Raw genomic sequence first — 15628 nt, forward strand, 5'->3', positions numbered from 1 at the left:
ATTATTATATATTATATGCTATAATTATATTATAATATTTATTATATGAATAGAAAGGAAACTGGGATTCTCCCTGTTTAGACTATTGTGGGCAGGAAATTTGTCTGTCAACTCTATTACATTGTACACTCCCAAGCGCTTAGCACACTGCTCTGTATACAGTAAGTGTTCAATAAATACGATTGACTGATGGATTGAAGTAGTGATGCCTTCACTCAAAGGCCTAGGTCATACATTCTTTAGATCGTTTTTCAGCCCCTTTCTTCTTGAAGGCTCAGAATTTATCTGCACAAAGTAGTTGCTCAATTAATAAGATTGATTAATATAAGAACTGATTCTGTCCTATGTAACTCACAGGTGTGGTAAAGCCTTGCCCAGCCCCTTTCACAGCTGGGGTCACTGAAGCTCATTCATTCATTCATTCATGCATTTAATCAGTCGTTTTTATGGAGAACTTACCATGTGCAGAGCACTGTACCAAGCACTTGGGAGAGTACGATGCAGTAGAATTGGTAGACAGGTTTCCTTGCCCACAAGGAGCTGACAGTCTAAAGGGGGAGACAGACATTAATGTAAAGAAATAATTTCTCAATCTGTACATACTGTGGTCCCCTAGTTAGTGCCGCAGCTGTGGCACCATTTGCTTCTTTGTTTTGTGGTATTTGTTACACTGTTCTAAGGGCTGGGGTAGATACACGTTAATTAGGTCGGACGCAGTCTCTGTCCCTCATGGGGCTCACAGTCAAAGTAGGAGGGAGTCACCTGCATGGGTCATCCTTGTCTACCGAGTGCGACCTCAGAGTCCAACACAGTCTGTCAGACTCTAGACTGAAGCTTGTTATGGACAGGAGTCATATCTGTTAATTCTATTATACCGTACTCTCCCAGGTGCTTAGTACAGTGCTCTGTATATAGTAAGTGCTCAGTAATACCATTGATCATTCATTCTTTTAGACTGTGAGCCCACTGTTGGGTAGGGACTGTCTCTATATGTTGCCAATTTGTACTTCCCAAGCGCTTAGTACAGTGCTCTGCACATAGTAAGCGCTCAATAAATATGATTGATGATGATTCAGTGCTTAGTACAGTGCTCTGTACATAGTAAGTGCTCAGTAATACCACTGATCATTCATTCATTCAGTCATATTTATAGAGTGTTTGATGATCTTCATGCCCCTCACCAATAATTAGGTCATGACCCCCTGCCAGATACCTATCCTAGTCTGGGATTCAAGATTCTTTTGCCTTGAAGAAAATCCCTCCTGACTTGTGAAATCCCGGCTCTGCCAATTGCCAGCTGTGTGACTTTGGGCAAGTCACTTAACTTCTCTGTGCCCAGTTACCTCATCTGTAAAATGGGGATTAAGACTGTGAGCCCACCATGGGACAATTTGATCACCTTGTATCTTCCCCAGCGCTTAGAACAGTGCTTTGCACATAGTAAGTGCTTAATAAATACCATTATTATTGTTATTATTATTATTATTATTCTTGAGTCTCCTTGAGTGGCACGGTCTGAGCTTAGGATGCTAAACTCAGGGTACTCACCAATAAATGCGATTCACTGACTGACTGAACCTCACGGTGAGTCAGCCGTTATCCAAAGTGCTTACCCTCTCATGCCCCTTTCGTGCCTTTGAAGAAACAAAATGGCAGACTGAATGCAACTTCATGAAGTTGCATGTATCCTCCCCAGTGCTTAGAACAGTGCCGTGCACATAGTAAGCGCTTAACACATACCAAAATTATTATTATTATTATTATTATGTAGAGACGGTCCCTACCCAACAACGGGCTCACAGTCTAGAATGGGGGAAAACAGCCAGTCAATCGTATTTATTGAGCACTTGCTGTGTGCAGAGCACTGTACTGAGCGCTTGGGAGACACCCCATCCCTGCATCTGGGGTGGGCCATGCCTTTGTCCCCAGGGCAACCAGAGTGGCCTAGTGGGTTACACCCGGGACTGGGAATGAGAGGACCAGGGTTCTAATCCCGACTCTGCCACATACCTACTGTGTGGCCCGGGGAAAGTCACTGTGCCTCAGTTTCCTCCTCGCAAAATGTGGATTCAATACCCATTCTCCCTCCTACTTAAACTGGGAGCCTCATGTGGGACCTGATTATCTTGTATCTACTCCAGTGCTTAGTACTGTGTTTGGCACATAGTAAGTGCTCAACAAATCCAATTATCATTACTATTTTCTAGGCTGAGGGAACCATGGGGCAGAGAGAGGAGAGCCATCAATCAATCAATCAATCAATCGTATTTATTGAGTGCTTACTGTGTGCAGAGCACTGTACTAGGCTTATTGGGTGGATAGAGTGACCAAAGGGGGATACCCCTCTCCTCACAGATCAGGGGTGACTTCAGCTCAGCGGGCAATCTAGCCCCCCATGCCTTGTTCATCAAATGCCACAGCGAAAGCCCCTTACCAGTCGTCTCCCCGGTAACCGCCGGGAACCGCCGTACTGCTCAGGACTTTAACATGTAATTATTCCGAGAATCACAATTAAACTATTGAAGTCCTTGTGTCAGCCCTATGAAGCTGTGCTTTAGGCGTGATAATCCCTTCCACCCTGCGAAAACATTTCAAAACCCCGGTGTAGTCAGCGTTGCGGAGTTTGAAAGTTGCTTCCTCCTGAATTTCTGAATCTCCCAATCAATGAACTAATCAGTGGCACTGTACTGAGCACTTGTTATATGCAGAGCACTGTTCTAAGCGCATCTCAGATGTTGCAGGGAGTGACAGAAAGGTGGTCCTTAGAGCCTGCCTCTTCCAATCCCCGTGGATGATGCAGTAGAGAATCCACCCCTCCACTGTCTTGTCACAACAGGCCAAAGCCAACGAACGAAGCAGAAGGGAAGCTCCTCCCTCTAAACGCTTTTCTTATGCTATTTGTTAGGCGTTTACTATGTGCCAGGCACTGTATTAAGTGCTGGAGTAGATACAAGCCAATCAGGTTGGACAAAGCCCCTGTTCCACATGGGACTCACAGCCTTATCCTCATTTTACAGAAGAGGTGACTGAGGCAAAGAGAAGTGAAGTGACTTGCGCAGGTCCTCCAGTGCTTAGAACAGTGCTTCACACATAGTAAGCGCTTAACAAATGCTATTATTATTATAATTATTATAATTATTATTATTATTATTCCGACTCTCAGGCCCACGTTCTTTCCACTAGGACACGCTGCTACTTACGGGAAGGGAACATGTCTAATATATTTGTTAGAATGTACTCCCCGAAGCGCTTAGTACAGTGCTCTGCATACAGTAAGCGTTCAGCAAATACCAGTGGTTGATTGATTGATTGAGGGACCATGTCAGGGTCTTGGTTTTATAAAGAATTATTAAGTGCTGACTATGTTCATTCATTCAATTGTATTTATTGAGCGCTTACTGGCCCAGCGCTTAGAACAGTGCTTTGCACATAGTAAGTGCTTAACAAATGCCATCATTATTATCACTGTGTGCAGAGCACAGTACTAAGCACTTGGGAAGTACAAGTCGGCAACATGTCGAGACGGTCCCTACCCAACAACAGGCTCACAGTCTAGTCTACAGTGCCTGGCACATTGTAAGCGCTTAACAAACACCATTATCATTGTCTACCAACTCTGTCATGTCCTACTCTCCCAAGCACTTAGTACAGTGCTCTGCACCCAGGAAGTGCTCAATAAATACCATTGATTTATTAATGATACCATCATAAGTGGTATGATACCATTTATGATCCCATCATAAATACCATAAATGCCATAGGATTCATCCCAGGAATGTTCAAGATTCTTCCCTCCATACATCCGCCAAGCTAGCCCTCTTCCTCCCTTCAAAGCCCTACTGAGAGCTCACCTCTTCCAGGAGACCTTCCCAGACTGACGTCTCTTTTTCCTCTCCTCCTCCCCATCCCCCCACCCTACCTCCTTCCCCTCCCCACAGAACTTGTATATATATTTGTACAGATTTATTACTCTATTTATTTTACTTGTACATATTTACTATTCTATTTGTTTTGTTAACGATGTGCATATAGCTTTACTTCTATCTGTTCTGACGATTTTGACACCTGTCCACATGTTTTATGCTTTGTTTTGTTGTCTGTCTCCCCCTTGTAGACAGTGAGCCCGTTGTTGGGTAGGGACCGTCTCTAGATGTTGCCGACTTGTACTTCCTAAGTGCTTAGTACAGTGCTCTGCACACAGTAAGCGCTCAATAAATACGAATGAATGAATGATTAACTTGTATCTACCCCAGGGCTTAGGACAGTGGTTGACACATAGTAAGCGCTTTAACAAATATCATAAAAAAGAAGAGCTGAGGAACCTACCTTGACATTCATTCATTGCTGACCCATTCAGAAACTGAATGGGTCAGCAATGGAAACGTCCTTCGTTGAAAAAATCTACATGGGACTAAGCCCCATCTTTAGGAGTGTGGTACCCAAAAGCAAGACGGTAGTCTTGCTTCTTTACTCTACATGGGATGAAACCTTTGTCAGAGTACTGGGTCCTATTTTGGTCACTGAATTAAAAAGGATGTTGAAAAACTGGAGGGGATCCAGGAAAGGGGCACAAAAACGAAGGGACTGAAAGGGACTGAATTAAATTAAATTAAAGGGACTGAAGATGGGATCTGGGAGAAAAGATGGCAGGAATTGGGATTGTTGAGTCTGGAGAAGGTTAAGAGATGATTTAATAATTGTCTTCAAATCTGCGAAAGATTATTGGTAGGACAGTAATCAGGTGATCCCCATATCCCCAGAGGATGGATCAAGAGGATATGGGCTTAAATTAAAGCAGGAGAGATTTTTGTCGAACAAAAGGAAAGACTTCTTGGCTGCTAGAATGATAAAAGACTAGCCCGGGCAGCTGAGGGAGTTTGTGGAGATTCCATCCTCTGAGGTGTTCTTAAGAGAACAGACATCCATGGGTCCTGAATGGCCTAATTGCTCCCTTTTCCAGAGACGGGGGGCTGCATCACATAACCACTCAGAGACCCTCCGAGGCCTGTTTTTCTATTTTAAAAAAAGGCAGTACCCTTTCCCCCCAACCTGGAGAGGTATCAAAGGTGGTAAAAGATAGGGAAAGTACTTTAACACAGACACACCCACAGCCAGTGGAAGGGGTGTCTTGGACCCAACCCTTGGACTCACCTAATTAAAATAATAATTATGGTCCTGGTTAAGCTCTTACTATGTGCCACACACTGTTCTAAGCGCTGAGATGGATACAAGTTAATCAGGTTGGACACAGTCCCTGTCCCTCATGGGGCTCACGCTCTCACTTCCCATTTTTTACAGGTGAGGTAACTGAGGCCCAGAGAGGTGAAGTGACTTGCCCAAGGCCACTTCAGACATGTGGTGGAGTTGGGATTAGAACCCAGGTCCTTCTGACTGCCAGGCTCAAGGTCTATCCACTAAGCCATGTTGCTTGGACCATAATAGGTCCACGAAGTAAGGGCCGAGGAACAGAGTGTCTCCAGTCAAGCTCTGGCCCCTGCTGAGTCCTGCTTTTTCTTCCCTCTGTACATTCCCAGCACTGGCATCCTTCCCAAACAGCAAACAGCAAACAGAAACCACTTTGCCAACTATTGCAGATGCCAATATGTTGCCAATTTGTACTTCCCAAGCGCTTAGTACAGTGCTCTGCACATAGTAAGCGCTCAATAAATACGATTGATGATGATGATGATGATGATGCTACTTGGTGTGTGATGGCAAGCCCTGGGACTTAAGGGGAGGATATAACAATAACAATAAATGTGGTATTTAAGTGCTTACTAAGTGCCAAACACCGTATTAAGTGCTGGTTCCACACAGGGCTCAGAATCTAAGTGGAAGGGAGAAAGATATTGAATCCACGTTTTGCAAATGAGGGAACTGAGGCATGGAAAAGTGAATTGACTCGCCCAAGGTCACACAGCAGGCGAGGGGTGGAACCGGGATTACAACCCAGATCCTCTGACTCGCAGGTGTGTGTTCTTTCCACCCGACCACACCACTTCCCCACGTCACCTCGATGCGGGTTGAGGTGGAGGGTGGGCTTTGCCCATGTGGAGGATCGTAGTAGCTTCCCCAGGTGCCCATAGATCACCGGACATTTGTCAGGGCAAGACAAGGAGATCCAGTCCCTGCCCCACTGGGAGAGAGAGAGAGGGAGAATAGTAAAGAGACAGAGGTTTTAATCCCATCTCTATCACTTGCCCGCTGTGTGACCTTTGACAAGTCACTTAACTTCTGTGCCTCACTGTCTTCATCTGTAAAATGGGGATACAATACCAGTTCTCCCTCCCTCTTAGGCTGTGCGCCCCACATGGGACAGAGACTTTGATTTGATTATCTCTAGAGAAGCAGCGTGGCTCAGCGGAAAGAGCCCGGGCTTTGGAGTATGTGGTCATGGGTTCGTATCCCGGCTCCACCAATTGTCAGCTGTGTGACTTTGGGCAAGTCACTTCACTTCTCTGGGCCTCAGTTATCTCATCTGTAAAATGGGGATGAAGACTGCAAATGCCCCTTGGGACAACATGATCACCTTGTGACCTCCCCAGCGCTTAGACTTCCCAAGCGCTTAGTACAGTGCTCTGCACACAGTAAGCGCTCAATAAATACGATTGATTGATTGATTAGAACAGTGCTTTGCACATAGTAAGCACTTAATAAATGCCGTTATTATTATTATTATTGTATCCATACCAGTGTTTGGCAAAGTGCTTGGAACATAATAATAATAATAATAATAATAATAATAATAATAATAATAATAATAATAGTACTTGTTAAGCACATACTATAAGCCAAACACTGTTCTAAGCATGGGGTAGATACAAGTTAATTAGCTTTAGACACAGTCCTTGTCCCACATAGGGTTTACACATTTAATCCCCATTTTACAGATGAAGTAACCGAGGCCCAGAGAAGTGACATGACTTGCCCAAGTTCACAAAGCAGGCATGCGGCAGAGTGAGAATTAGAACCCAGGTCCTTGTGAATCCCGTGCTTTCTCCACTAAGCCCCATACTAAGTACATAACACATTCCATAATTATTAGCAGTCTTTCAGGGAAAGAGAGAGAGGGAGAAAAGGAGAGCGAGAAATCGAGAGATAGCATAAGAGAGACAGAGAAGAAAGGCGAGAGAAGCAACACTGTAAGGGATCTAACAGGAAGAGGAAGTGAGGAAGAGGAGTCATCATCATCATCAATCGTATTTATTGAGTGCTCACTGTGTGCAGAGCACTGTACTAAGCGCTTGGGAAGTACAAGTTGGCAACATATAGAGACAGTCTCTACCCGAGTCCAGGGAGCACTAAAGCCAGCATTTCAGTCCTGCGGAGTTGGCCATTCTTCTCTTATATCCTAAAATCCCACGCATTTACTTTCAACCTGCTAAATGCCAGTAAATCTTAAAAGTAAACCTCTGATTAGGGAATTTCTTTTGATGTCAAAAATGTGGGGATTTTAAAAATATAATTATTCTTACCCTAAGATTTTAATTATCATCTTCTACTCCTTCCCTCCTCCTCATCTTCGAACACCTCCTCCTTTTACTTCTCCTACTCCTTCTCGTCCTCTTCTATTCTTCTTCTTCTTCCTCCTACTCCACCTCTACCTCATCTTCCTCTTCCTCCTCCTCCTTTTTTTCCTTTAATGCAAAGATCGCTCCCCTGGTACCTCCGGCATGTAGAGGAGGAGAAACGGCATGGCCCAGTGAATAGAGCATGGGTTGGGAGTCAGAAGGTTCTGGGTTCTAGCCTCAGCTCTGCCACTTGCAGGCTGCGTTACCTTGGGCAAGTCATTCAACTTCTCTGTACCTGTTATCTTATCTGTAAAATGAGGATTAAGACTGTGAGCTCCATGTGGGACATGGACTCTAACCAACATGATTAACTTGTATCTACCCCAGGACAGTGCTTGGTATGCAGTAAGTGCTTAATAAATACCATAAAAAAAAAAAAAAACAGATGGTAGAGTTGGGATTAGAATTCAGTTTATCTGCTCCCCTGCCTGCAATTTAGCCACTGGGCCGTGGTTCTAATCCCAGATCCGCCACTTATCTGTTGTGTGACCTTGGGCAAGTCGCTTCACTTCTCTGGGGCTCAGTTCCTTCATCTGTAAAATGGGGATGAAGACTGTGAGCCCCACGTGGGACAACCTGATGACCCTGTATCTCCCCCAGTGCTTGAAACAGTGCTTAGCACATAGTAAGTGCTTAGCAAATGCCACTATTATTATTATTATTATTCCCAGTTTTCTATGCTTCTCAAGAAAGACCACCGAACTGAACTGACCATAGATTGCTGAACTTGTGTGCTGGGCTTCCTTGTTGTTAAAGATCTCCAGGAAAGAAGATGTCATGGCCAAATCATCATCATCATCATCAATCGTATTTATTGAGCGCTTACTATGTGCAGAGCACTGTACTAAGCGCTTGGGAAGTACAAATTGGTAACATATAGAGACAGTCCCTACCCAACAGTGGGCTCACAGTCTAAATGCCAGCCTGTGTATTCTAGTAGAAAGAGCATAGGGCTGGCAGCAAGGAGATCTGGATTCTAATCACTGTTCTACCATTTTCCTGATGTGTGACCACGGACAAATTGCTTACCTTCTCTGTGCCCCACTTTCCTAACCTGTAAAATGGAGTTAAATACCTGTTCTTCTTTTCTCCTTAGACCGTGAAACTGGGACTGTACCTAAATGATTATACGTACAAAATGTGAAGATCACTGTGGCCTAGTGGAAAGAGCACAAACCTGGGAATCAGGGGGCCTGCCTTCTAATCCCGACCCCACCACTGGTCTACTGCGTGACCCTGGACAAGTCACTTCATTTCTCCAGGACTCAATTTCCTCATTTGTAAAAGGGGAATAAAATACCCATTCTCCCTCCCGCTTAGGCTATGAGCCCTACGTAGGGCAGAAAGCGTGTCCTAGCTGATTATTTTGTAACTATTCCAGTGTTTAACACAGTTCTTGTCATTTAGTTAGCACTTAAGCAATGCGACTATTATTATTATTAGTCATACACACAGGGTGTGGCACATAGTAAGCACTTAACAAATACCACTATAAACACAGCAAGAGTTTTGCTCTTAGGGTGGTGGGAGAGGGGAAGGAGGGCTTCCTCAGTGGAGGGAATCGTAGCAGTAAGCACTTAACAAATGCCACAATTATCATTATTATGATTATTTCCTTTTTATCAGCAAGTGTCTTTACAGACACCTCAGCAAAGACTGGGGCCATGCTTGGAAAGGAGTTTATGAGGAGTTCTGGTGTCCTGGCTCCCGAGGTCTGGTCTGTCCTGGGCCATGATGTCGTCACTGTCCTCAGGTCCAGCCAGGGGCTGGGAACCGAGACTGACCACTACTAGCCATGATGGTGGAGAAGGAGGAAGTTACGGGAGAGAAGCGGCATGGCCTAATGGAAAGAGCAAAAAACTTGGGAGTGAGAAGGACCTGGATTCCAATCCCGGCTCTACCACTTGTCCACCTCTCTGTGCCTCAGCCGCCTCATCTGTAATAATAATAATAATTATTATTATAGTATGTGTTAAGCACTTACTATGTGTCAGGCACTGTTTTAAGCACTGGGGTGGATACAAGCAAATCAGGGTGGACACAGTCCCTGTCCCATGTTGGGCTCACGATCTCAATCCCCGTTTTACGGACGAAGTAACTGAGGTCCAGAGAATAATAATAATAATGATGGTGGTGTTTGTTTAGCGCTTACTACATGCCAAACGCTGTTCTAAGCGCTGGGGGGGGGGGATACAAGGTAATCAGGTTGTCCCACGTGGGGCTCACAGCCTTAATTTCCATTTCACAGAAGAGGTAACTGAGGCACAGAGAAGTGAAGTGATTTGCCCAAGGTCACACAGCAGACAAGTGGTGGATCCAGGATTAGAACCCATGACACCCAGGTGTGTCCACTATGCCATGCTGCTTCTCCAATGGAGACCAAGATTGTGAGCCCTACATGGGACATGGACTGGGACCAACCTGATCAGACGGTATCTACCCCAGTGCTCAGAGAGTGTCTGACATGTCTACTGTGTGACCTTGGGCAAGTCCCTTCACTTCTCTGTACCTCAGTTTCCTCAACTGTAAAATGGAGATTAAAGTCCTATTCTCCCTCCTATTTAGACTGTGAGCCCCAAGTGGAACAGGGACTATGTCCTACCTGATTAACTTGTATCTACCTCAATGCTTAGAACAGTGGCTTGACACACAATAAGTGCTTAACAAATATCATAAAAAATGTCAAGGAAGGCTCCGCTGATAACCTTATCCTCTGTTCATATTCTTATACTCTGCTGCTTCGCCTATCTCTAATTTATTTTAATGTTGTGGTAATAGTATTAATTAAGCGTTTACTCTGTGCAGAACACCATACAAAGTGCTGGGAAAGGGTATACAGTTGGGAATTAGCCATGGACCTTGAAGGCTCACAATCTATGAATGTCCACCTCTCCTGCTCGACTGTAAGCTCCTTGAGGGCAGGAATCATGCCTACCAACTCCGTAGTGCCCAGCGCTTAGAATCAATCAATCAATCATGTTTATTGAGCGCTTACTGTGTGCAGAGCACTGTACTAAGCGCTTGAACAGTGCTTGGCAAATAGAAAGCGCTTAACAAATACCATCATTCTTATTATACTGTATGATTAAACTCTCCCAAGCGCTTAATTCGGGGCTCTGCACGCGGAAAGTGGTCAGTAAATACTATTAATCTGATTGATGGAGATGACATGCCAATGAAGACGTCGATCCTTGCTTCTGGTAGCCTTCCTCTAAACACAATCCTCTGCATTATCCGAGCCAGACGCAAAGTGACCAGTGGGAAATTTGGCCCAGCCTCAGATTTAACTGAGGTGTCACGGCCCATTCAGGAAGATTTTTGGAATTGAAGGGAACAGCATTGGATCTCGGATTTCCAAAGCCGGTTTTCGTGTGCTCTGCTGTCCTCCCCTGGACACTCGTATAATCACTAAATTTCCTCTGGGTATCGTTTGAAGAGTCCTTTGACTCTTCAGGCTGCAGGGTGATGTTGGAAAAACAACGGCAGTGATGAGCTGCAGTGGTAAAAAGGGGAGACCCAGCCGCCACCAATCAATCAATCAATCAATCAATGGTATTTACTGAGCACTCACTTCATGCTGGACACTAATGACATAATAATTATGGGATTTGTTAAGCACTTACTATGTTCCGAGCACTGTTCTATAAGCGCTGGGGTAGATGCAAGGTAATCAGGTTGGACACGGTCCCTATCCCAAATGAGGTTCACGCTCGTCATCCTCATTTTCCAGATGAGGTAACTGAGGCTCAGAGACGTTAAGTGACTTGCCCAAGGTCACCCAGCAGATATGTGGCAGAGCCGGGATTAGAACCCAGGTCCTTCTGATTCCCAGGCCTATGCTCTGTCATTCTCAGACACTAAAAGAAACATAAACTAAAGGCACTGTAATAATAATAATAATAATGGAATTTATTAAGCACTTACTATGTGCAAAGCACTGCTCTAAGTGCTGGGGAGGTTACAAGATGATCAGGTTGTCCCACGGGGGGGCTCACAGTCTTAATCCCCATTTTACAGATGAGGGAACTGAGGCACAGAGAAGTGAAGTGACTTGCCCAAAGTCACACAGCTGACAAGTGGTGGAGCCAGGATTCGAACCCATGACCTCTGACTCCAAAGCCCAGGCTTTTTCCACTGAGCCATGCTGCTTCTAAGCGCTCCTCCTGTGAACACTTCTCCAGTCCAGTTCCTTGCTGGGGCCCAATGGGAGATAAATTGGAGTGTGTGTTTGGTGGCAGGATGATTGCTGAACGATGAGGGGGGAGGGAGCAAAAAGCCAAAAACAATCAATCAACCAATCAATAGAATATATTGAACACTTATTCTGTGCAGAGAGTTCTTGGAAGAAAACAACGGAGTTAGCAGACATGATCCCTGCCCTCAAGGAGCTGACAGGCTAGCAAGAGAGGTAAACCCTAAATTATCAATCAATCAATCGATCGTATTTATTGAGCGCTTACTGTGTGCAGAGCACTGTACTAAGCGCTTGGGAAGTACAAGATGGCAACATATAGAGACAGTCCCTACCCAACAGTGGGCTCACAGTCTAGAAGGGGGAGACAGAGAACAAACCAAACATACCAACAAAATAAAATAAATAGAATAGATATGTACAAGTAAAATAAATAAATAGAGTAATAAATATGTACAAACATATATACATATATACAGGTGCTGTGGGGAAGGGAAGGAGGTAAGATATGGGGGGATGGAGAGGGGGACGAGGTGGAGAGGAAGGAAGGGGGTCATGGAATACCAAAGTATGTGGTCTGCTGTCTGACCTGATTATCTTGTGTTGACTGAGGAGTCAGAGAAGCACCCTGGCCTAGTGGATAATAATAATAATAATAATGATAGCATTTATTAAGCGCTTACTATGTGCAAAGCACTGTTCTAAGTGCTGGGGAGGTTACAAGGTGATCAGGTTGTCCCACGGGGGGCTCACAGTCTTAATCCCCATTTTACAGATGAGGGAACTGAGGCCCAGAGAAGTGAAGTGACTTGCCCCAAGTCCCACAGCTGACAGTTGGAGGAGCCAGGATTTGAACCCATGACCTCTGACTCCAAAGCCTGTGCTCTTTCCACTGAGCCACACTGCTCCTCTAGATAGAGCAGCGTGGATAGAGCACGGGCCTGGGATACAGTGCTCTGCACACAGTAAGCACCTCATAAATACGATTGAATGAGTGAACGAGTCAGAAGGACCTGGGTTCTAATCCCATTTCGCCACTTGTCTGCTGTGTGACCTTGAGCAAGTCACTTCACTTCCTCTGTTCCTCAGGTTCCTCAGCTATAAAATGTTCTCCCTCCTGCTTAGAATGTGAGCCCCATGTGGGACAGGGATGTTGTCCAACCTAATTAATTTGTATCTACCCCCTCCCCACCCACCTGCCCTACCTCCTTCCCCTCCCCACAGCATCTGTATATATGTTTGTACAGATTTATTACTCTATTTATTTTACTTGTACATAGTTACTATTCTATTTATTTTGTTAATGATGTGCATCTAGCTTTACTTCTATTCATTCTGATGACTTGACACTTGTCCACATGTTTTGCTTTGTTGTCCGTCTCCCCCCTCTAGATTGTGAGCCCGTTGTTGGGTAGGGACCACCTCTATATGTTGCCAACTTGTACTTCCCAAGTGCTTAGTACAGTGCTCTGCGCCCAGTAAGCGCTCAATAAATATGAATGAATGAATGAATGAATGAAAGGACAGTGTTAGACTCATAGTAAGTGCTTAATGATGCCATAAAAAATAAGTTAACAGTAAATGGAGGAGAGAGATGACCGGATGCCTTAAAGCCCGCTTGATGAGGACAGCAAACTGAAACTAAAACCTTGGCCAGTTCCTCTGGGCTCCTTCCCTCAGTTTAGAAATGCCTGGGCAGGCTTCAGAAATCGGGCTGCCCTAAATGGGGGGACCACTCAGCTTCCCCCTAAGTGGCGGAGCCGGGATTAGAACCCAGGTCCTTTTGACTCCCCAGGCCCGTGCTCTCTCTACTAGCCTACAATAGTGTTAGGCAGCTCACTCCGTGAGTCCGAGCCGATAACTTGCATCTACCCCGGTGCTTGGCATGTAGTAAGCACTTGACAAGCACAATAATCATAACAATAGTGATAATAGTAATAACAAAAGTGGACTCAAACTCCGTGGAATAATGGTTGGCACCGCTGGGGAAGGAACAACGAGGGGCTCCTAAATGCTGGAAAAAGAGACGATGAAGTAATTTGGCAAGAGACATCTTTCCCTACAGCCCACCTCAGCAATGCCCCAGGAAGAGAGACAGACAAGAAGCAGCCAGAACCCCTCCCATCCTTAAAAGCTGAGCAGAAACTCATGCCAAGAATGCGCCCTTTTCACCTGGTCTCAACTTTTCCTTCCTGTTTCTCAGAATCAGGGGAGAGCCTTATTTTGCCCAAGGGCCATTTTTTTTTTTAAAGTGCAGACGAGCCAGACTCCAGATTTATTTTCCTCAGCAAGTGAGCATGTGACCGGGGGATTGAGCTGACCCCAGAACTCCCGGAGCCTCAGGGAGGCTAGCGTTGGGAAGATAGACTGCTCCGATCCTGGGAAAGGGGCTCCCGGGGTGGGTGGATGAGCCTGTAACCTGAGGCCCCAGACGCCAGTGGGGAGGGGTCCCCCCTTCTCCCAGGCAAGGACCCCAGGGCTGTGTTTGCTGGACACGGCTCAGGGGGCCCAGACAAAAGGGTTCCAGGATCACGGGGGCCATCATCCATCTCCATCTGCCCCAATACTTCCTTAAACCCAAGCCAAATGGGGACCCTCACCTGTCAGCCCTCCCTGCCCCTCCAGGAACACCTGAGAGCCTCTTCCACTCCCAGACAGACTGGCTTTCAAGCCATTCATCACGGGCCCGTAAGGGACAACCACCAGGCCCCCGTCGACACCACACATTTGTCTCATCCCTCTGGCCCGCCCAGCCCAAATGGGGCCCGACAGGCCACTCTTGGCTTGCCAGGCGACTTCCAGGACTCTCCCCCTGCGGGGATGCAATCCCCTGTGGCACTCCAGCTTCTGATCCCAGCGGGAACCTCAACACTCACTTTTGGGGGCTGGAGGGAGGGGAATGGGTGACCTGTTCTAAGCGCTGGGGTAGATATTAGTTCAACAGGTTGAACACAAGCCCTACTCCCACACAGAGTTCACAGTCTAAAAGAGAAGAACTGGTGGTGAATCCCCACCTTACAGGTGGGGAAACGGAGGCACAGAGAAGTTAAGTACCTTGTATCTACCCCAGTGCTTAGAATTGGGCTTGGCACATAGTAAGCACTTAAGAAGTACCATCATTATCATTTATTCATTCAATTGTATTTATTGAGCACTTACTATGTGCAGAGCACTGTACTAAGCGCTTAGGAAGTACAAGTTTGCAACATATAGAGACGGTCTATTATTATTATTATTATTAGTTCATTCATTCAATCGTACTTATTGAGTGTTTACTGTGTGCAGAGCGTTCATTCATTCATTCATTCACATTTATTGAGTGCTTACTGTGTGCAGAGCACTGTACTAAGTGCTTGGAACGTACAATTCAGCAACCAATAGAGACAATCCCTACCCACAACGGGCTCACAGTTTAGAAGGGCTCAGGGTCTATTATTAATCCCCATTTTACAGATGAGGGTCGCACAGCAGTCACGTAGCAGAGCTGGGATTAGAACTCAGGCCTGTGCTCTATCCACTAGGCCACACTGCTTCCTTGTGAGGGATTCAACACCACCAAGGCTCTTTGTGCCAGAATCTGGAGGCAATCAGTTCTGAGGCTATGTTCAGCTGCTGACGGACATCTGTTCGTCGGGTTGAAATGACTAGTGGTTTTATATAGAAGGCCCTCACTTCCCCATCACTTACTAGCTTGTGCCGTATTTTGTTCACTTGTATAGGAATCTTTAACTTATGTATTATGAATTACTTATTCATATAAATATCCATCTCCCCCTCGAAACTGTAAGCTCATTCTGCTAATTCTGTTGGACTCTCCCAAGTGGTTACTACAGTGCTCTGCACAGAGTAAGCTCTCAATAAATAC

The sequence above is a fragment of the Tachyglossus aculeatus genome, chromosome 10 (genome assembly GCF_015852505.1).
Source record: "Tachyglossus aculeatus isolate mTacAcu1 chromosome 10, mTacAcu1.pri, whole genome shotgun sequence".
In the NCBI taxonomy this organism is placed as follows: domain Eukaryota; kingdom Metazoa; phylum Chordata; class Mammalia; order Monotremata; family Tachyglossidae; genus Tachyglossus; species Tachyglossus aculeatus.